Source organism: Scylla paramamosain, unplaced genomic scaffold (assembly GCF_035594125.1).
Source record: "Scylla paramamosain isolate STU-SP2022 unplaced genomic scaffold, ASM3559412v1 Contig51, whole genome shotgun sequence".
Classification (NCBI taxonomy): domain Eukaryota; kingdom Metazoa; phylum Arthropoda; class Malacostraca; order Decapoda; family Portunidae; genus Scylla; species Scylla paramamosain.
Genome location: NW_026973716.1, coordinates 220,070 through 242,500, shown reverse-complemented (window position 1 = coordinate 242,500; position 22,431 = coordinate 220,070). Strand labels below are relative to the sequence as shown.

Genomic DNA, 22,431 nt, shown 5'->3' with positions numbered 1-22,431 from the left:
TGCATTCCCCTTCATGTTCTCCCTCACTTGTATTATCGACCACAATCATTAACTGCTTCCTCGCGACTCTCCCTCCCTCACATTCGCTAGACACCTGACACACTTTTCTCACCGTCCGCTTTGGCGAGCTGTGCGTGTCAGTCTCTCTCTCTCTCTCTCTCTCTCTCTCTCTCTCTCTCTCTCTCTCTCTCTCTCTCTCTCTCTCTCTCTCACGTCAAGCAGTTTCAAGTGATGTTCGTGGGCGAGAGGCACTTACGTCATGTTTCCTTTGTATTTACCAAGCCTATTATGGTCAGATTGTTGCCGGAGTACTTGCGTGGAATTTTGCATTGCATGTGGCACGCATTCCACTTTGCATGTGCTGGCAGTGCTCTTAAATTCTTCCTCGCCTTCTTTCACCACTCCAGTCTGCTTTCCTTCCCTCCCCTTCCCCTTACTTACGATCTATGGGTGGCCGTGTCTCACCCACGCCGAGGTTCTCCCGAGCAATGTTGTGGTAGTAAATTACATTCGCTAATTTAACGTTCTGACTCTCCAACGTAAGAGGTTTGGACTCATATTTCTGGATTATTTTTTGTTTGCGTGCTATATTTTTACTCCCGAGCTTTCATGGTGAGAGTGCCCATGTGTTGAGGAAGGACAAGTGCTAGATTCGTGAAAGAGGACTCAACAATATATTTCAACATTATTTTTTGAATACACGTTATATTTCATGTCCAGACCTTTCTTTTCGTTGGGAGTATGTTTGCGTGGCGAGCAGCGTGGCAGGTAATAGGACTCAGCACTCTGCCGACGTGCACTGAGGCTGTGAGCTCAAGCTTTTTTGTCGCCACGTGTCTGGTGCGATGTTCTGTCAGCGCTCACGTGATGGTGGAAGGCAGGAGTCGTCCCGCGTGTAAGGATTTGCTATGGGTCACTGTCTGTTTTCACACTAAAAACGTGCACACTCATTATTGCCAAATGGAACAGCTACACGACAGACTAATCAAGGTCTGCCCCCGTGTTTAATTATCTCATTTAGCGTCATTATTTAATAAACCCTCTTCATTTAGCTGCTGTCAGTGGACTTCATTGACTTATCTCACCATTTCGCCACGCAGAAAGATTTACATTGTTTGCACAACCCTGAAAGAAATTATATTTTACATGATTCATTCACAGCTGAGGTGTACACAAACTCACTGACTGACTGACTGACTGACTCCCGCGCCACAGTAGGATCTGACCCAGGTGAACAGTGTCTTGGCGTGCTTTGTTTTCTCCTTGTTGTATTTCAGGGACGCGGAACACCGCGTCCCTGACGCGCACTCAGCACATCGAGGTCTGCACACATTCAGCACGCTGCAAGTTGGCCAAGCAGGACATCCTCCCAATTTAGGTTGACTTGAATTTTTGTATTTGGTAATTCAATTTGTCACACACTAACTTCCGTCATTTGAATTAACTGTCGTTATGGAAGAATGGTGCATATGTCCACTCAGCTCACGGAACGATGTACGGATATTTGAATCACACTTCAACAGTAAAAATGGCAAAACACACACACAATCATGCACATTTCATCATAGGTGGTACGTTAATTGCTGATATTTCTGAATGCTAGGCACCAAACAACACTGGGTTTTTCGTATCAATCCACAGAGAACACATAATATCCCTCACGTTTTGAGAAAATTAGTCCCTTGATTAAAACCCGCCAGCGAGGCAGGTGGTCTCACGGGACAGCGTGACGACCCGTGCGGCGCGAGGCGAGCCAGGTGCTGTGGCGCGTCTGGTGGCGGAGCGAACAGTGGTACAACCCAGGCCGAGGGTGTCTAGGACGGGTCGCCACCATTTGTGGTCTGACAGAGGTGTGTGTGTGTGTGTGTGTGTGTGTGTGTGTGTGTGTGTGTGTGTGCTTTATCCAAAAGAGGCTAATATTATTCTGTTATTTTTGTGAAGTGCAGGGGAGAAGGCCTTTGACCAGTGTTGCTGAGGATAACCTGCCTCAAGATAAGTACGAATCAGATAGGAAGAACAGATACAGGGAGACTTATTGGTCTATAACGACTGTATCTGCTGAGCTACACACTACGACTGACACTGAACTATTTGTGGAAGAACGGGATTGAATAGAACAAGACCCCAAAGTTGTGTGTGTGTGTGTGTGTGTGTGTGTGTGTGTGTGTGTGTGTGTGTGTGTGTGTGTGTGTGTGTGTGTGCGCGCGCTTAGGTAGCAGATAGCATGCGCCTCGTGGGGCTGAGTGGCGTAGGTGGCGGAGACAAAGACTGGAGCACCGTGGTGTGGAGGTTTATTGATATATCAATCAACTTAAAATTGTAAGATCACGGTCTTTATTCACGCAATTAAACGTAAGTAGTGCCGAGAATAAACCAAGATATCTATCACACACCACACTAAAATTTACTTTGGGAGGAAGAATCTCAGTCCTGATACACTGCAGTTCCCCGGATCACCTGGTGCTTCCCGTGTGGGGCTGAGGGCGTGGAAAGCAGGGAAAATAGAGCGACCCAATACTTTTCGAAGTTTACTAGTTAGTGGAGAGTGGAGGAGCGGGTGGGAGAGTAAAGATATTGACAAATGCCGGCGCCAGGACTCTGAACGGTATGGGCTTCAGTTTGAATGGCAGTGTGCTAAGTGGGCAGGAGGAGGACTGAGTTACGATAATGCCATTTTTAAACACTTAACTTTGCAATTGTCTTCCTTTCGTAGCCAAGAAGAAAAGGGAAAACGCAATCTTCTTTTTTTCTCTTTCATATACGAGTGTGTGTGTGTGTGTGTGTGTGTGTGTGTGTGTGTGTGTGTGTGTGTGTGTGTGTGTGTGTGTGTGTGTGTGTGTGTGTGTGTGTGTGTGTGTGTGTGTGTGTGCAAGCAAACATGTTTACAGGGGTCTGAATGTTACGAAAGAAAGACTACAACACCGAGAGAATGAAAGGATCGGCAGCAGTGAATAGCAAGAGGGAAAAAAAAGGTGAGAGTGATCTTGTAGTATGGCTTAGTGTGTTTAGATATTAGTGACACTTAAAACTATATTGACCACTGCTTTTTTAATACAGACGTCCTCTCCCTACTCACCGCCACAAATACACAAGTCTCCTCACTGTATTAAGGCTAAACCAACGAGTCTGTACTGAGCCAGTCAAGAATAAGAATGTATCTAGGGTCGACTGATCTCCTTAGGTATGCCAGCGATAGTCATTACTGGGCTCTCTACGAATGATGCTTCACGCCAGTATGCGGGTGAACGAACGGCTGGCTCATGTGTCCTGCTTGCTGAGGGTGGTGGTGGTGGTGGAGGAGATAAGTAATGATAAGAGGAACATGAAGAAAAAAAGGTTTAGAACAAGAAGAACAAGATCAAGAATAATAATAATAGTAATGATGATGATAATGATAATAATAATAGTAATAATAATAGTAATAATAATAATAATAATAATAATAATAATAATAATAATAATAATAATAATAATAATAACAACTAGAACAACAACAACAACAAAAACAACAACAATATAAACGACAGCTTAGCCACACACAAAAAACAGCATCCACATTATCAAATCTGAATTAAATAAAGTTACATTTACTCGTAAACACACAAGTTAGATTTTGTCATTTAAAACACATTACCATCATTTACACACATAAAAAGCATAATATTTACCCGCATTTTAATTATGAGCTAACAAAGAGCGCGAATGTCCGATGACAAGCCTTTAGCACAGAGGGGAGAGGGAGTACGAGACGCTGCCGGGAAGGGATTGGGGTGTGGCATGCCTGGGTTGGTAATGAGGCGAGGCGATCACGGCAACACCAATCGGCTTTGTATGACGGAACGTGAAACAGAATCCTTCACTGGCGGAATCTGACTGTTCTCTGATTTTTGCAATATTTTTCTACCTCACTGTCTTCCCGGTTGTCATGTCACAAACGCCAATGAATCTCGTGTTCGTAATTCGAATGGAAGTTGATGGTCTAATGAATTGCTCTATGTTAAGACCTCCGTACTGTCCGCGAAAATGTGATAAATGGAGCTACTGTAGTTTTGTATGATTTATTTTGCGTAATATCGTCATAAATACTTTGTAAAACTGCTACATAATTCCTGCTTCATGTTATCTACACTATATTATTCTTTTTCTCTTTTCATCTATACGTATAGAGAAGAGCAGATTTCACTCATTTTCTAGCATATTCCTTTCCCTTACCTTTAAACTTTCACCTCATCCATGTCACCTGTCCGCAGCACACACGAAAAAAAAAAATCTCCATCTACAATTGTCTTCCGCATACTTATGATTTAAATAACTATAAGAACAAAGAGCTTCATAAAAACGAATGCAATTATCTCCTGATGCTTGTTCTTCCTTTGTGTGTGTGTGTGTTTTTTTTTCTGCATCTCCATCAAAATACGTCCAGTTAAATTAACCCTTTCTTTCTTTTCTTGCCTCCTCCCTTGCGTACCTACAAACTTTCCTACCAAGGAGCAAATTAAGCGACATTATTGTTTTCCTTCCTTGCACGTTTTATAGTCATCACCAAAACTCCCCTTTCATGTAAAAATGAAAAGACGAAAAAAAAAATACTCCACTCTGGGTTGTGCTAAGGAGCCTCTTGGTGACTCTCCCCAAGACTAGGTATGCTTCTCCTCCTCCCTCGCTCCACTCACCAAAGGAATGATAAGTGCAAGAAAACCCCAAATGAAGCTTTTAAATGAACCACTTAGGCTCGCGTGAATTTGAGAGAGAGAGAGAGAGAGAGAGAGAGAGAGAGAGAGAGAGAGAGAGAGAGAGAGAGAGAGAGAGAGAGAGAGAGAGCTGGAACTAGAATTGTGGGGAAGGGAAATGTGGAGGGAGTGGAGAGAGTGGAGAGAGGGTGGGTGAAAAGAAAAGGAGGGGGAGGCGTGCTGGTAAGCATGTAGCGAGGAATGAAGGAAGGGCAAGAGCGTGAGGCGAGTTGAGGGGATGGAATATGAGTGTGTAGAGACTGGTTGTGGCAAAGAGAACATTGAGTGGTGAGAGTGTATTGAACCAGAGAGAGAGAGAGAGAGAGAGAGAGAGAGAGAGAGAGAGAGAGAGAGAGAGAGAGAGAGAGAGAGAGAGAAGCGTACTCAGTCTCTCCAGGGAGAAAAGAGACATAGGTGGAATTTGATTCCATAAGATTACATTATTTAACCTTCCGAGGAATACACAAAAACTCTCTCTCTCTCTCTCTCTCTCTCTCTCTCTCTCTCTCTCTCTCTCTCTCTCTCTCTCTCTCTCTCTCTCTCTCTCTCTCTCTCTCTCTCTCTCTCTCTCTCTCTCTCTCTGTCGCGGGGGGAAAAAGACGAGATTCATGTACGCTTGCAATATTCGTCTCTTTCTTGATGTCATTACTTCGGGGAAGGGGAAGCGAAATGAAAGGACAAGGGAGAGTAAAGGAGAGGAAGAAAGTTCAATTTGAAACTGTAATAGTCTCCACTAACCAATCCAGAGAGAGAGAGAGAGAGAGAGAGAGAGAGAGAGAGAGAGAGAGAGAGAGAGAGAGAGAGAGAGAGAGAGACTAAATAAAAAAGGCACAACTTGGAATATATTTACAGAATGATAAAATTATAAATACAATACGTAAAGGAGAGGAAGAATACAAGTACGAGTAGTAGTAGTAGTAGTAGTAGTAGTAGTAGTAGTAGTAGTAGTAGTAGTAGTAGTAGTAGTAGTAGTAGTGGTGGTAGTAGTAGCAGTAGGAATGGTAAAAGGAATAGAAAGGAGAAGCAAAAAACAAATTAAAGGAGATATATATATATATAATAGATTAACGAAAATAAAAGAGATAGGGGGAAAGGAGAAAAAAAAAAACGAAGAGTAACACCTTTATGAAGCAGTAGAAAAGAAGGACGAGGAAGGACAGGAGAAGGAGGAGGAGGATCAGAAGCAGGTGGAGGGGCAGGAGAAAGAGAAGAAGGAGGAGGAATTGAGGAGAAGTTGAAGAGGAGAAGAAGATGAAGGCGCAAGAGGACGAAAAGAAGAAAAAGAAGAAGGAGAAGGATTAGATGATAGTGACAGTGTTGACGAAAAATCTAAGGAGAAGAAGGAGGAGGAGAACGAGGAAGAATAAATGGTAATGAGTGTTGGTGAAATGTGCAAGGAGACTCAAATTATCGACGGTCACCCTCCTCGTAGGCTGACACCATTCACTCAGAAACGAAGGAGAAATCAATGGAGGGCGTGGGAGTCGAGAGTAAGGGAGTGAGTGGGGAGAGGGAGGGAGGGAGTGAGGGAGGGAGACGAGGCGGCAGCGGCGGTGGTGGTGGTGGTGGTGGGCGAGATGATAAAAGGGTGCGGCTGGTTGCCTGGCTGGTGGGGGAAGGAAATGATGGGAAGCGAGGTGAAGGGTGAATGAGGAAGTGCCGCCTCAAAAGAGAGAGAGAGAGAGAGAGAGAGAGAGAGAGAGAGAGAGAGAGAGGTCACCATGGAGAAAAAAAGGAAGGAAAGAAGGAAGCCACCAGCACGTAGACATCCCAACAAAGGCTCGTGTGTCATGACTGTCTAGTATCTCAGAGTTGATTTCGTACCACCTTCCTCCCTCGTTTTTATTGATCCCTGCATGGTTTGTGTATTATTTAGGGCAAAGAGACGGGGTGGTGCAGTGGTAAGGGCTGCGGCTCACGACCTGGGGTTCGAGGGAAAGAGAAACTTACAAGCCAGTGTTGTCTTGGCCGTCTGCCTGGCTGATCTGATTATTCATCTTGCTTAGGATATTGTCCTTAAGTATAAAGGCAGAGGCCGGGAATCTCCTGGGACCAGCGATGGGCAGAGTGGGGGTGTAGGCTGCTGCTGTTATAATGTGTGTGTGTGTGTGTGTGTGTGTGTGTGTGTGTGTGTGTGTGTGTGTGTGTGTGTGTGTGTGTGTGTGTGTGTGTGTGTTGGGGGGAGAGGGGAGATGGGGTTATGGGTATATAGAAATAGATCAAAAATTATTTGTGATGGAAACAGCTACTAGATTCATTCAAAGCACATCAAAATCTACTAAAAAAATGCTGTTTTGCCCCCAAAAAATGTTAGAATGGTAAAAAATCTCCAAATTAACCCTTCTGTTGTGTGTGTGTTGAGAAGAGTGAGTCTGTCCAGTGAGTCTCATTGGTCACGTGAGGGGAGGCTGTGAAGACTGTCCCAGAAGTACAGGTCAGGTCACCGTCAGGTCACCGTCGCACCGCTTCGTCACCCTGGCAAGGAGCCACAGGGATACAAATTGGCGTTGTTTGTTTACTAAATTTAGCCACTGGAAGCAAGATTTCACTCACCTGTGGACGGCGATGAAGCGCGGGTCCTCTTGGGGGCAGCAGAGAGGCGTATGACTTAGCCAGTAGCGTAACGTGTGATGACGAAGGAGGTTAACACAGACCAGCAGCGAGTGAGTGAGTGAGTGTGTGGTCAAGAGTTCCAGATTGACGGACGAATGGAAGTACTGAGATGTGGTCACGAATGTTTAAACGTGTGTATGTGTGTGTGTGTGTGTGTGTGTGTGTGTGTGTGTGTGTGTGTGTGTGTGTGTGTGTATGCATGCATGCATTCTCTCTCTCTCTCTCTCTCTCTCTCTCTCTCTCTCTCTCTCTCTCTCTCTCTCTCTCTCTCTCTCTCTCTCGCCGCCACACTCACCCTGGGCGGGGCGGGCGTGTACGAGGGCGTGCTGGCTCCAGAGGTGAAGTAGCTGTCTTCTACCGCTATTTTTTCATGCTAACTGCTCTTCTGATCTCGCTAACTGCATGCCTCCCTTCCTCCCGCGGCCTCGCTGCACAAGACTTTCTTCTTTCTCTCACCCCTATTCTGTCCACCTCTCTAACGCAAGAGTTAACCAGTATTCTCAATCATTCATCCCTTTCTCTGGTAAACTCTGGAACTCCCTGCCTGCTTCTGTATTTCCACCTACCTATGACTTGAATTCCTTCAAGAGGGAGGTTTCAAGACACTTATTCAACAATTTTTAACTACTGCTTTGACCCTTTTATGGGACTGGCATTTCAGTGGGCATTTTTTTATTGGATTTTTGTTGCCCTTGGCCAGTGTCCTTCTTACATAAAAAAAAAAAAATCCTAGCATGTATTTACGCTTCTCCAGGAACAACAATAACTGTAGAGTGAATAGCCTTTCTTGCCCTGGTTTCGCACTGTTGTTGTCTCATGTGCTATCAGGTGCTGTGATAGTACGGCAAAATTTAATATGAAGGATCTCGAGAAATAATGTTTGAAATCCCTTGTAATTTTCCTGCCACTCTTACCACATTCCTGTCTTCGTCTCGTCACTGCTCGCTTCTCACCCGTCAGTCACCAGTCAGGCTAGAGAAGCAGTAACGCCTCCTCACCCACCGGTCCCAAAGTAAAGCTATTACAAGGGTAGTTACTGTTATGATGAGTTATTTTACGTGTAAGTGTAGCTATACGATATACAGAGAGAGAGAGAGAGAGAGAGAGAGAGAGAGAGAGAGAGAGAGAGAGAGAGAGAGAGAGAGAGAGAGAGAGAGAGACGCACATCTATAGTGGTGTATTAATGAAATACTTCGCTTCTGTTAGTTCATCCTCCTCTCAGATATAATGCGTCATTCAGCACTAAGTAAATAAACACGAAGAAAGTAAAAGAAACAACAAGTACGCGAAATTAAAGCCAATAACGCGAAAATGAAGCAACGAAAACATCCCATAGGCTAGGCTCCGCCCCCTCCAACCCGCGTTGCTCCGCCCTCTCGCTTGCTTTTAAGAGGCTCAAAACTCTCCATTATTTGGTATAGGAGAAAATGATCCTCCTCTTCTTGTGACCACACCAAAGCCCCTAAATAGCCAACAGAACTTCATAAATTAAGTTGCTTAGCCAGCCAGCAGGAATTTTTCATTACTGAACGTTCGCTCGGTTCTTTGAATTTCATGTGGGACGCTGTGACGTTATATATTTGCTATTTTTTATCCTTTTGTTATTAAAGTTCACTAAATAATGTGTTTATATGTGTGTATGAGTAAACAATTTTATGTTTAGGGCCACGGTGGGTGTTAGAACAGGCTTTGTTTATCCGTCAGGCGCCACATCAGTTTGGTTTCGTGTGAAGGATAGTAAAAACCGCCCTCTTTCCCCCCTCCTTGCGGGCGGTACGCTACCAATGCACCTTAAAACCGAGTCATTGTTCTCTCCTTTTATGCCTCTTTCGAGTTTCTTACTCTTGCAATGGATTTAATTTATAACTTCAAATCTATTAGGCATAACTAGTACAACAGACACCGCCAAACGACCTTAATAAAAAAAATACAGTTGAGACTGGCAAGCACGCGCGACTCCACAGACTGTCGGCAGCCCCCGTTAACCTGACTCCTGGCTTCCCGCTGTCCCCATCAACCACAACCTGCACTATTGTAACTTCAGATGCCTAAAATGTATCACGTAAGAAGGCTTGTATTTAGAAATTCTGTTTGTTGCCAAGTAAGATCGGCACAGATGGGCATATTGGTGCTATAAAGCACGTACAGTACTGTGGCCGGCGGCAGGGAGGCGGAGTCAAGGCTTGGTCTGATGTCACGGCACCCGCTCCGCTAATGCCAGTGCGTCTTTTGTTCCTCTCTCTCTCTCTCTCTCTCTCTCTCTCTCTCTCTCTCTGTATATTTATCTGGTTTCCTTCCTTCTTCCCTACTCTTCTCCCAATTTCCGACTCTCTTTTCCTCTTCCCTCTCCCCTATCCTCCCCTGCTCCTCGTACCCCTCTTGTTTTCTGAGAGAGAGAGAGAGAGAGAGAGAGAGAGAGAGAGAGAGAGAGAGAGAGAGATAAAGCGGTTATAGAGGAATGCAAGGTGGAATTTTAATGAAGGGATGGAGGAAATGAAGGTGGTAAGATGCAAATGAAAGGAAGGAGAGGAGGGAAGAGCACATAAATGAAGGGAAGGATCATATGAAAGGTGGGCAGGAAGGAGGGAAGAAAGAAAGGGAGAAGGGAAAGAGAGAGAGAACGAAGTAAGGAAAGGGTGAGAGTGGATAAGAAGGAAATCAGTGTGTGTGTGTGTGTGTGTGTGTGTGTGTGTGTGTGTGACGGAGAGAGAGAGAGAGAGAGAGAGAGAGAGAGAGAGAGAGAGAGAGAGAGAGAGAGAGAGAGAGAGAGAGAGAGAGAGAGTACGATGACGCCAATGTTGTCTTGGCTTTGAATATTGCAAGTGTATTGGCAATACTGAGAGAGAGAGAGAGAGAGAGAGAGAGAGAGAGAGAGAGAGAGAGAGAGAGAGAGAGAGAGAGAGAGAGAGAGAGAGAGAGAGAGAGTGATTTACTTGTATCCACTTTCGTGTGTGTGTGTGTGTGTGTGTGTGTGTGTGTGTGTGTAGTCATAATCTAGGCCATGTATGTATGTGGGAAACATTGTGTTTGTGACCTTCTTTTACGGGTGACTTAGTGCACACACACACACACACACACACACACACACACACACACACACACACACACACACACAGATGGCACCACTGCTATCACATCCATTTCTAAAGCTGAACTCTTTGTTCAAACCTTTGCTAAAAACTCTACCTTGGACGATTCAGGGTTTGTTCCTCCCTCTCCTCCACCCTCTGACTACTTCATGCCACGTATTAAAATTCTTCGCAATGATGTTTTCCATGCCCTCGCTGGCCTAAACCCTCAGAAGGCTTATGGACCTGATGGGGTCTCTCCTATTGTTCTCCGAAACTGTGCCTCCGTGCTTGCACCTTGCCTAGTCAAACTCTTTCAGCTCTGTCTGTCAACATCTACCTTTCCTTCTTGCTGGAAGTTTGCCTACATTCAACCTGTTCCTAAAAAGGGTGACCGTTCTAATCCCTCAAACTACTGTCCTATTGCTTTAATTTCCTACCTATCTAAAGTTTTTGAATCTATCCTCAACAGGAAGATTCTTAAACATCTATCACTTCACAACCTTCTATCTGATCGCCAATATGGGTTCTGTCAAGGCCGCTCTACTGGTGATCTTCTGGCTTCCCTTACTAAGTCTTGGTCATCCTCTTTTAGAGATTTTGGTGAAACTTTTGCTGTTGCCTTGGACATAACAAAAGCTTTTCATAGAGTCTGGCGCATACACACACAAACACACACACACACACACACACACACACACACACACACACACACACACACACACACACACACACACAGTAGTTTTTAATCGGGAGAGAGAGAGAGAGAGAGAGAGAGAGAGAGAGAGAGAGAGAGAGAGAGAGAGAGAGAGAGAGGGAGGAAGAGGAATTTTGGGTGGAAGAATTCATTAGTACGCACATGCACACACGCACTCAAACTCGAGCACACACACACACACACACACACACACACACACACACAGACCTCTGCCTCCTCCTCCCCTCACCACGGCTCTTGTCAAAGGCACAAGGATGATGAGCCTGGTTCTCAAGATTGTTTCTCTTGATAATACTGTAAAAAACTGTTAACCTGTCACTAAAACCGTAAAAACACCCTTAAAACACGTTATTTTTATAAACCAGTATTTATAAACGGTTTGCTTTCTCAGCGCGGGTTAGTTTCAAAGGGCGCAGTGATGATCAGCCGGGTTTTCAAGACTGTTTCTCCTGTCAATAGTGCCTAAATTTTGTTAATCTGTCATTAAAACCATAAAAAACACATTTAAAACCCCGTGCAGTGCTTGGGAATGCAGTAGAGGTGCTATGCAGAGGTGTTTCCGAGTGTGATCCGTGCACTACGTAATCATATACCCCACACAATTATCTAGATTGACCTCAAGATTTACTCACTAATTCTGTGAACCAGTGCCCACCTCTCCTTCAAACCTTCACTAAAATATATTGGTAATTTTTTGGGGTATTTGTAAGAGCGACAGAGGAAGAGATAGGATGCGCCACGATTAAAAAGTTGTCATACACACTTTCCTATTTCATCTTATTTTCCCTTCCATCTCCTCCTCCTCCCTCTTTTCAATCTCCTCCTCTTCGTATTCCTCTCACTGGGCATCACCTCTTCCTCCTCCTCTTCCTCTTTTTCATCTTTCTCATCCCTTCCTATATGTTCTTATTTTCTTCTCTTTCTCTCCATTCCTCTTCTCCTATCTCCTCGTTCACTCCTCCTCCTCCTCCTCCTCCTCCTTCTCCTTACAGGACAGACGACCCACGGCCGAAGGTGAACGACGTCTGAGAGACCACGTGAAATCTCTCTCCTCCTCTCTCTCTCTCTCTCTCTCTCTCTCTTCTCTCTCGCTCTCTCTCTCTCTCTCTCCTCTCTCCTCTCACTCCTTCTCTCCTCTCTCTCTCTCTCTATCTATCTATCTGTCTATCTATCTATCTCTCAGCATCCATAACAGTACTATCTCAAATTATATATAATTACCAGCTAAAAACAGGAAATGTATACAAACTCTCTCTCTCTCTCTCTCTCTCTCTCTCCTCTCTCTCATCTCTCTCGTCTCTCTCTCTCTCTCTCTTCTCATCTCTTCTCTCTCTCTCTCTCTCCCTCTCTCTCTCTCTCTCTCTCTTGATTTATGATGGTACTGGAGAGAGAGAGAGAGAGAGAGAGAGAGAGAGAGAGAGAGAGAGAGAGAGAGAGAGAGAGAGAGAGAGAGATACTTATATAAGAGAACATTCTGTTTCTTAATTTTGACACACTTATTATAAAACACTTACAAATAATGCAATATAATAACAGAACAAGTAATTAAAAATAAAATTTACTTAAAAATCGTAAGATTACAATTCCTATTAGTAATTAAAAGAGAGAGAGAGAGAGAGAGAGAGAGAGAGAGAGAGAGAGAGAGAGAGAGAGAGAGAGAGAGAGAGAGAGGTCAGGTCACCGCCGTGGAGGACGGACGTGTTTTCAGTGTGCTCCGCGCATTCAGATCAGTTCTTCAGTAACGCAAATCTCCATCTCTACGTGAAATGGCGAAACACAGGCTCATCAAGAGGCGTGATCTCCCGGGATATTGTCCTCAGCGATGGTGTGCCGTGTGTGGTAGGGCGGCTACCAAATCAGCCCCCTACGTGAGTTGTGGGGGCAGTAACGAATGTCCTAACGTGTGCCACACAGCTTGCCTAGGTGACAGAGAGACCTACACTTGTAAGGACACTCAGCAGCTACGTCATGAAGCCAGTTTAGCGGATGAAGTGGTCTACATTAGTGAAAACCCTGAAGTGGACCTTCCATCCACACCTCTACACGATGGAGTGGATGATGACGCGAGGCAACACCTGTCGCAGCTGGAGAAAGACGAGCTCGTCACCACTGTTATCCAGCTACAAAAACAGGTAATGAAAGATAAAAATGTGATTCAGTCTCTCCGTCTACAGAGAGACTGGATAATTAACAAAAAGGCACAATTGATAGACCTATTAGGGCTTATAGACGCTCTTACTGATGCGAGGGAGAATGAGGAAAAGACCGCCACCTGCTCCGTGGCGACAACAGCCACCCCTCTCTCAATCGCCAGAACTTGGGAAAACGCGTGTGCTTCCTCGGACCGCTGGAGGCAGTGGTGGAGATCAGGGAAGCCCAGACCTCTTAGACACGAGGCAGTAGAAGTAGAAGAAGACCCCACCACAAATACAGCTACCGCTGCTGCCACTTCCACCGCCACCACAGTCGCCGCAGCAGCATCAACACCTGCCGACTCCGACACTGCGACACTGACTCCGCCGCTGCCGCCACCAACACCACTACCACCACCACCAACATCAACAACAGGAGGAGGAGCAGCAGCAGCAACGACAGTAACAACAGGAACAGTATCAGCAATGGCAGAAACAACAACAACAACAGGAGCAGCAGCAACAAGAGGAGGAAGAAACGAGGTCAGCAGCGATTAGGACCTCACTCCGCCACACCAGGTGCGCGACCCAACCCTCCCGCACCCCAGTCCCACCCACATCATCTTAGATCCCAAAGGGACGTCAGAGGTGGAGACAGACCACGCTGCGACTACTGCTCCCGCCTCGGACACACATCCGAGGTGTGTTACAGCCGCACTGCTGATATAAGGCAGGAAACGATTCTCAGAAGGGTCCTGACAGAAGGATGGAGAAAAGAGTTAAATCCTCAACCTCAGCTGCCCTTTCGAGACTCCCCTCTCCACCCCTACCCACCATCATGGCAACCACAACCCAGGCAACACCACGACTGGAGCCCACTCATGTGGCAGGGAAGGCAGTAACACGCCTCCCCCTGCCAAGGTAGCCCTAAGTCAAACCAGCGCCAAGGAAAAACAAAAGACTGGCCACCTCAGCCGACACCTGACTGTTGTGTCGGCCAACGTGAGGGGTCTTCGCACCAACCTTGGTGACCTCACCCACAACTTTGTCCTCCGACACAACGCGGACATTGTTGCCGTCACGGAAACGTGGCTCAGTGGTGAGGTGGAGCCGACGTTTGGCAACATCCCGGGCTACACAAAGTGGGTGAGGAAGGACCGTGAGCATAGAGTGGGCGGAGGCGTGGCTGCCTGCTTCAAACACGGCCTCCAAACTCAAAAAATTGACGTGGTGCTGCCTGAAGGAATGGAGGCGCTGTTCTTCAGAGTGGTAATAAATGACAGCACAGGACTCCTCCTGTGTGTCATGTACCGTCCCCCAAGGCAAGGACGTTCAGCGCTGGATTTTCTGACGGAGGAATTGGACACTATGCTACAGCGGCACAAGTGTTCCCACGTCATGATTCTGGGGGATCTAAACTTCCACCTGGAGCAGGATGCCTTTAACAGCCTCCTGATGGTGCAGGGTCTGACGAACCACGTGTCCTTCCCTACACATGAGAGGGGAGGGTCGCTGGACCCTGTGCTAACAGATCTCCCTGACTCCAGCATCGTCTGCCATCAACTGGGGACGGTGGGCACCTCCGACCACCATGCCGTGCTGGCACGAGTCAAGCTGGATATAGCGAGGGAGGCCGCCGCCCCGCGCACTATCTGGCTGTGGGAGCAGGCTGACTGGGCATCCCTGAGACACGACATCGTTCGCTTGGACTGGGACGCCCTACTGATAGGCAACGCGGAGGAAAAGGCCCGTGCCCTCACCACCAAGCTCCTTGCCCTCCAGCAGCAACACGTCCCCAGCAGAAGGTACCTCGTTAGGCCTAATGACCCTGCTTGGTTTGGTTACCGATGCCGAGCGGCCGCTGAGGCTAAACACGAAGCCTGGGTGAGGTACAAACGTCGTCCAACACACTACAACTGGGCCCAACACCGTGTGGCGTGTAGACGGGTGACAGCTACCTGCAGGTGGGCGAGACGGCAGCAGCGAGAGGACCTGAGGCAAAAGCTCTGTGGCTCAGGGGTTGGCCACAAGACCTGGTGGAGGCTTGTCAAGGAGCAGCAAGGAACAGGCCGCCGCGACACTGTTCCTCCACTAACAAGGCCGGACGGGACAACAGCCGCCAGCAGTGAGGACAAGGCTTCTCTACTCGCTGATTTTTTCGCAGAGAAGATGTCAGTCACTGATCCGGGTAGACGTCCACCTCACCTCCCTCAGGAAACAGACCACACCGTCGCCGATGTTCAGGTGACACGTGAACAGGTGGAGCGGCTGATGAGGGAAGTAGAGGAGAACAAAGCCACCGGCCCGGACGACATCAGCCCGCGGCTCCTCAAACGTTGCGCCAGTGAGCTGTCAGGTCCTCTCACCAGCGTCTTCAGGGCCTGCCTGATGGAGCACAGGTGGCCCTCTATATGGAAGGAGGCGCGAGTGGTACCAGCCCACAAGAAGAACTCAAAGTCTGAGCCCAGCAACTACAGACCCATCTCGCTGCTCTCCGTGGTGGGCAAGTTGCTGGAGCAGGTGGTGGCAGGTGTCATCTGTCATCACCTGAGTGAGCACCGCCTCCTCTCAGACAGACAGTTCGGCTTCCGGCCTGGCCGCTCAACAGCGGACCTCCTCACCCTCCTCTCCCAAGGCTGGCAGGATGCCCTGGACGAAGGTCTGGATACTCTTGTGGTGGCCCTGGACATTGCTGGGGCCTTTGATAGGGTCTGGCACGCGGGGCTTGTAAAAAAGCTTTGCGCCAAGGGTATCCAGGGCAACCTCCTTGCACTGCTCGAGGACTACCTCCAGGGGAGAACCCTCCGGGTAGTCATCAATGGACAGGCATCCCAGCCGTTACCTATACAGGCCTCAGTTCCACAGGGTTCAGTGTTGGGCCCGATCCTGTGGAACATATACATCGATGACCTCCTGCGGCAAATCCCGACTCTGCTTGCATACGCCGACGACTGCAATCTCTCCCGCTCCTACTGCCGCTCCGACAGTCAGCGAGCCGTTAGAGAGCTAAATAGGCAGCTCAGGCTGGTGATGGAGTGGGGAGAGGCGTGGCAAGTCAGCTTCGCTCCAGAAAAGACGCAGGCCATGGTCATCTCACGGTCCCCAGCTGCCTCCCCAGCCGTCTCAGGCTGTCTGATTTTTGGAGGCCAGACACTTCCCCTCCAGGAACACGTCAAGTTGCTGGGAGTGACAGTGGACTGTGGCCTGCGCTTTGACCGCCATGTTGCTGCTGTTGCCCACCAGGTCTCCCAGCGAGTCTCTGCACTGCGTCGGATGTCAGGAAACCTCGACTCTCGGGGCATCCTCACACTGTACAAGGCTCAGATACGGCCTTGTATGGAGTACAGTGCCTTGTCCTGGATGTCGAGTGCCCCCACCCACTTGCAGAGACTGGATGCTGTGCAACGCCGTGCCCTGCGCTTGGTGGGGATGGACGGACAGCAGCAGCAGCAGCAGGAGGAGCAGACCGGAGTCACGTCGCTGGAGCATCGGCGGGACGTGTCGGCGCTGGTGGTCCAGCACAAGGCCCGGGTTCTGGAGGTCCCTCATCTCAGCTCGATAAGGCTCCCACCACGAGCTGTCCAGAGGGAGTCCAGGACCACCACCTCCAATGACATGCTGGTGCAAGTGCCTCGATCTTACTCGAGGCAGCACCAGCGCTCTTACACAGCTAGAACCTCCAGACTGTGGAATGTGTTTACGGCAGCCACGAGTGATACACAGACAATGACACTCCAGCAAGTGAAAGTGGCTGCACACAGGTGGCGTAAAACACAACCCCCCACACTAGTGCTGTGTTAATCATGTCTATATATATATATAGTAGGATGAGTTCACTTTTTGTATATATTTTCTTCTTTACATTTAAGTATAGGCTTTTCAAATAACAGCATAAAAAACGTGTTGTTTTAAGCCTGATGTAAATTTTATATAAATAAAAAAAAGAACAATTAACAGAACAAGAGAGAGAGAGAGAGAGAGAGAGAGAGAGAGAGAGAGAGAGAGAGAGAGAGAGAGAGAGAGAGAGAGAACAATTAACAGAGCAAGAGAGAGAGAGAGAGAACAATTAACAGAACAAGAGAGAGAGAGAGAGAGAACAATTAACAGAACAAGAGAGAGAGAGAGAGATTATATTATATAGCTAGTGTTCAGAATGTTGCATTAAAAGTTTGTTTTGGTTTGGAATGCAAGGAAAAGAGAGGACGGTGCAAGGAAACCGAGAAAGAAAACCAGACTGACTCGTGCAATTTTGGGGTAACTACGCTAAATTACTGCATTTATTTATTTATTTATTTATTTATTTATTTATTTATTTATTTATTTATTTATCTTTTTTTTTCTTTAGTCCTGAATTTACTATATCAATCCATTCATTCATATTTGTTTTAAGAGTATTGTAGTGTGTGTGTGTGTGTGTGCTCATCTTCCTTATTTTTCTACCTTTTCTACTTTTTTTCCTACTCTCTCTCTCTCTCTCTCTCTCTCTCTCTCTCTCTCTCTCTCTCTCTCTCTCTCTCTCTCTCTCTCTCTCTCTCTCTCTCTCTCTCAAAACAAGCAATACAGAATCATAAGCTCATTATGTTCAGTTTTTTTTTTTTTTTTTTTCTACCGAGCACCTGCCAGTTATTTTTTCATTTATTTTCGTTTTGTTTTTTGTTTGTTATCGTAACCTTAACACATTATTTTGACTTATTTTTTCTCCCATCTTCTTTCTCCACCTCCTTCTCCTCTTCTCATCCCTCACTTATCATATTCTTTACTTCATGAGTTTTCCTCGTCTTCAAATTAGGAGTTTTGATTGGCTAATTAATGGTAATAACTTTGCTTTTCTTATTGGCTGTTAGATTCTCGTCTGTCTCTCGCTAATACTTCGCTTTTAACTGCGTCATAATCTTTGTTATAACCATTTTGCCTTTTTTTTCAAATTTGGTAAGTCCTTCCATGTATTTTTTATTTTTTGTATACGAGTTTCTTTTAATTATTTTTCTATATATACGTAAGGAATATACTAGCATACTTCTTTAGCATGTTGAGGCTTTCTAAACTACGTGTCTCCAAGCTGCGCACTGTGACTGTCAATTGTCTGGTCTCCGCCCTCTATTTTAAACACTTCAAATGGTTCCTTTTTTTTTTTTTTTTTTTTTTTCTCTCTCTCTCTAGCACGTCCTTTTTGTACTGTGATAAGAAACTGGCAGTGATAAAAGTCTTTCCGTATGTACGTGTGTGTGTACGTATGTATTTAAGGACCAGGAGGTATGTCTCAAGGTTATATGCACGTGCGTGTGTGTGTGTGTGTGTGTGTGTGTGATAAGACTAATGATAAAACGTCAAGAGAAATTTGTTACAGTGTTTCCTGTTTATATGTTTTTACTTGTTTACGTCAACACACACACACACACACACACACACACACACACACAACAAAATATTCCATAATCTTCCCGCTGAATCACTGAAACATGAAACAAAATCATAAAAAACAGAGATCACGATTTTTTTTTTTTATTATAGAAAAAAAAAGACGCAACGAAAAAGAAATGAACAAAATAATAATAACTAACAACGACAATAGGGATGATAATACTGATAATTATCTGTAGTGTGAAGATAACCTTGAAAAGAAATAGATAAAGAAAACTGAAAGGTGCTTAGCATGAGGAAGAGGAAGAGGAGGAGGAGGAGGAGGAAGAAGAAAACTGCAGTTCACATTCGTGTCGGAAGTGATTTAAGTGAAACGAAAGGATAATTTTACACTCAAAACACAAGGGAGTAAAAAACAAATTGTTTCTGGCACGCCTTTCCTTCCTTTGCAGGAGTGAGAATGGAGGCAGCCCAACAATTATTTATCCTTTAAAGAAACGGCCACATTAGCAACTGTCTACATCTCTCATCGCTTCCTTTTCAATTAAACCTTGCTTCGATTCTTGTGTTCTTGAAAAAAATATATATATATACTGCATCTTCTATCAATCTCTAGGATCTTATCTAGTGTCTACATCTCTCTTCGCTTCGCTTTCTGTTAAACTTTGATTAGATTCGCGTGTTCTTGAAAAAAAAATATATATATATATTTTTTTTTTTTTTTTTTTTTTTTTATGTAGGAAGGATACTGGCCAAGGGCAACAAAAATCTAATAAAAAAAAATGCCCACTGAAATGCCAGTCCCTAAAAGGGTCAAAGCAGTGGTCAAAAATTGGTGGATAAGTGTCTTGAAACCTCCCTCTTGAAGGAATTCAAGTCATAGGAAGGTGGAAATACAGAAGCAGGCAAGGAGTTCCAGAGTTTACCAGAGAAAGGGATGAATGATTGAGAATACTGGTTAACTCTTGCGTTAGAGAGGTGGACAGAATAGGAGTGAGAGAAAGAAGAAAGTCTTGTGCAGCGAGGCCGCGGAAGGAGGGGAGGCATGCAGTTAGCAAGATCAGAAGAGCAGTTAGCATGAAAATAGCGGTAGAAGACAGCAAGAGATGCAACATTGCGGCGGTGAGAGAGAGGCTGAAGACAGTCAGTTAGAGGAGAGGAGTTGATGAGACGAAAAGCTTTTGATTCCACCCTGTCTAGAACAGCAGTATGAGTGGAACCCCCCCAGACATGTGAAGCATACTCCATACATGGACGGATAAGGCCCTTGTACAGAGTTAGCAGCTGGGGGGGTGAGAAAAACTGGCGGAGACGTCTCAGAACACCTAACTTCATAGAAGCTGTTTTAGCTAGAGATGAGATGTGAAGTTTCCAGTTCAGATTATAAGTAAAGGACAGACCGAGGATGTTCAGTGTAGAAGAGGGGGACAGTTGAGTGTCATTGAAGAAGAGGGGATAGTTGTCTGGAAGATTGTGTCGAGTTGATAGATGGAGGAATTGAGTTTTTGAGGCATTGAACAATACCAAGTTTGCTCTGCCCCAATCAGAAATTTTAGAAAGATCAGAAGTCAGGCGTTCTGTGGCTTCCCTGCGTGATATGTTTACCTCCTGAAGGGTTGGACGTCTATGAAAAGACGTGGAAAAGTGCAGGGTGGTATCATCAGCATAGGAGTGGATAGGACAAGAAGTTTGGTTTAGAAGATCATTAATGAATAATAAGAAGAGAGTGGGTGACAGGACAGAACCCTGAGGAACACCACTGTTAATAGATTTAGGAGAAGAACAGTGACCGTCTACCACAGCAGCAATAGAACGGTCAGAAAGGAAACTTGAGATGAAGTTACAGAGAGAAGGATAGAAACCGTAGGAGGGTAGTTTGGAAATCAAAGCTTTGTGCCAGACTCTATCAAAGGCTTTTGATATGTCCAAGGCAACAGCAAAAGTTTCACCAAAGTCTCTAAAAGAGGATGACCAAGACTCAGTAAGGAAAGCCAGAAGATCACCAGTAGAGCGGCCTTGACGGAACCCATACTGGCGATCAGATAGAAGGTTGTGAAGTGATAGATGTTTAAGAATCTTCCTGTTGAGGATGGATTCAAAAACTTTAGATAAGCAGGAAATTAAAGCAATAGGACGGTAGTTTGAGGGATTAGAGCGGTCACCCTTTTTAGGAACAGGTTGAATGTAGGCAAACTTCCAGCAAGAAGGAAAGGTAGATGTTGACAGACAGAGCTGAAAGAGTTTGACTAGGCAAGGTGCAAGCACGGAGGCACAGTTTCGGAGAACAATAGGAGGGACCCCATCAGGTCCATAAGCCTTCCGAGGGTTTAGGCCAGCGAGGGCATGGAAAACATCATTACGAAGAATTTTAATACGAGGCATGAAGTAGTCAGAGGGTGGAGGAGAGGGAGGAACAAGCCCAGAATCGTCCAAGGTAGAGTTCTTAGCAAAGGTTTGAGCAAAGAGTTCAGCTTTAGAAATAGATGTGATAGCAGTGGTGCCATCTGGTTGAAGTAGAGGAGGGAAAGAAGAAGAAGCAAAGTTATTGGAGATATTTTTGGCTAGATGCCAGAAATCACGAGGGGAGTTAGATCTTGAAAGGTTTTGACATTTTCTGTTAATGAAGGAGTTTTTGGCTAGTTGGAGAACAGACTTGGCATGGTTCCGGGCAGAAATATAAAGTGCATGAGATTCTGGTGAAGGAAGGCTTAAGTACCTTTTGTGGGCCACCTCTCTATCATGTATAGCACGAGAACAAGCTGTGTTAAACCAAGGTTTAGAAGGTTTAGGACGAGAAAAAGAGTGAGGAATGTACGCCTCCATGCCAGACACTATCACCTCTGTTATGCGCTCAGCACATAAAGACGGGTCTCTGACACGGAAGCAGTAGTCATTCCAAGGAAAATCAGCAAAATACCGCCTCAGGTCCCCCCAACTAGCAGAGGCAAAACGCCAGAGGCACCTTCGCTTAGGGGGATCCTGAGGAGGGATTGGAGTGATAGGACAAGATAAAGATATGAGATTGTGATCGGAGGAGCCCAACGGAGAAGAAAGGGTGACAGCATAAGCAGAAGGATTAGAGGTCAGGAAAAGGTCAAGAATGTTGGGCGTATCTCCAAGACGGTCAGGAATACGAGTAGGGTGTTGCACCAATTGCTCTAGGTCATGGAGGATAGCAAAGTTGAAGGCTAGTTCACCAGGATGGTCAGTGAAGGGAGAGGAAAGCCAAAGCTGGTGGTGAACATTGAAGTCTCCAAGAATGGAGATCTCTGCAAAAGGGAAGAGGGTCAGAATGTGCTCCACTTTGGAAGTTAAGTAGTCAAAGAATTTCTTATAGTCAGAGGAGTTAGGAGAGAGGTATACAGCACAGATAAATTTAGTATGAGAATGACTCTGTAGTCGTAGCCAGATGGTGGAAAACTCGGAAGATTCAAGAGCGTGGGCACGAGAGCAGGTTAAGTCATTGCGCACATAAACGCAGCATCCAGCTTTGGATCGAAAATGAGGATAGAGAAAGTAGGAGGGAACAGAAAAGGGGCTACTGTCAGTTGCCTCAGACACCTGAGTTTCAGTGAGGAAAAGAAGATGAGGTTTAGAAGAGGAGAGGTGGTGTTCTACAGATTGAAAATTAGATCTTAGACCGCGAATGTTGCAGAAGTTAATGAAGAAAAAGTTGAGGGGGGTGTCAAGACACTTAGGGTCGTCGAAAGAAAGGCAGTCCGACCTGGGGACATTTATGGTCCCCTCCCCAGATGGGGAGGATGGGGAGGATATATATATATATAATATATATATATATATATATATAT

The 22,431-nt window shown here is 45.8% G+C and overlaps 1 long non-coding RNA gene across 1 annotated transcript in view; it reads right to left on the bottom strand.

Moving 5' to 3' along the window:
* LOC135098219 (uncharacterized) overlaps positions 1 to 1,892 on the bottom strand; it is a 9,088-nt gene extending 7,196 nt beyond the window's left edge. Inside the window, exon 1 of the long non-coding RNA XR_010266680.1 lies at positions 1,663 to 1,892. This is a non-coding gene — a long non-coding RNA (uncharacterized LOC135098219). The remainder of the gene's footprint in view (positions 1 to 1,662) is intronic.
* Between the last annotated feature and the right edge of the window lie 20,539 nt (positions 1,893 to 22,431).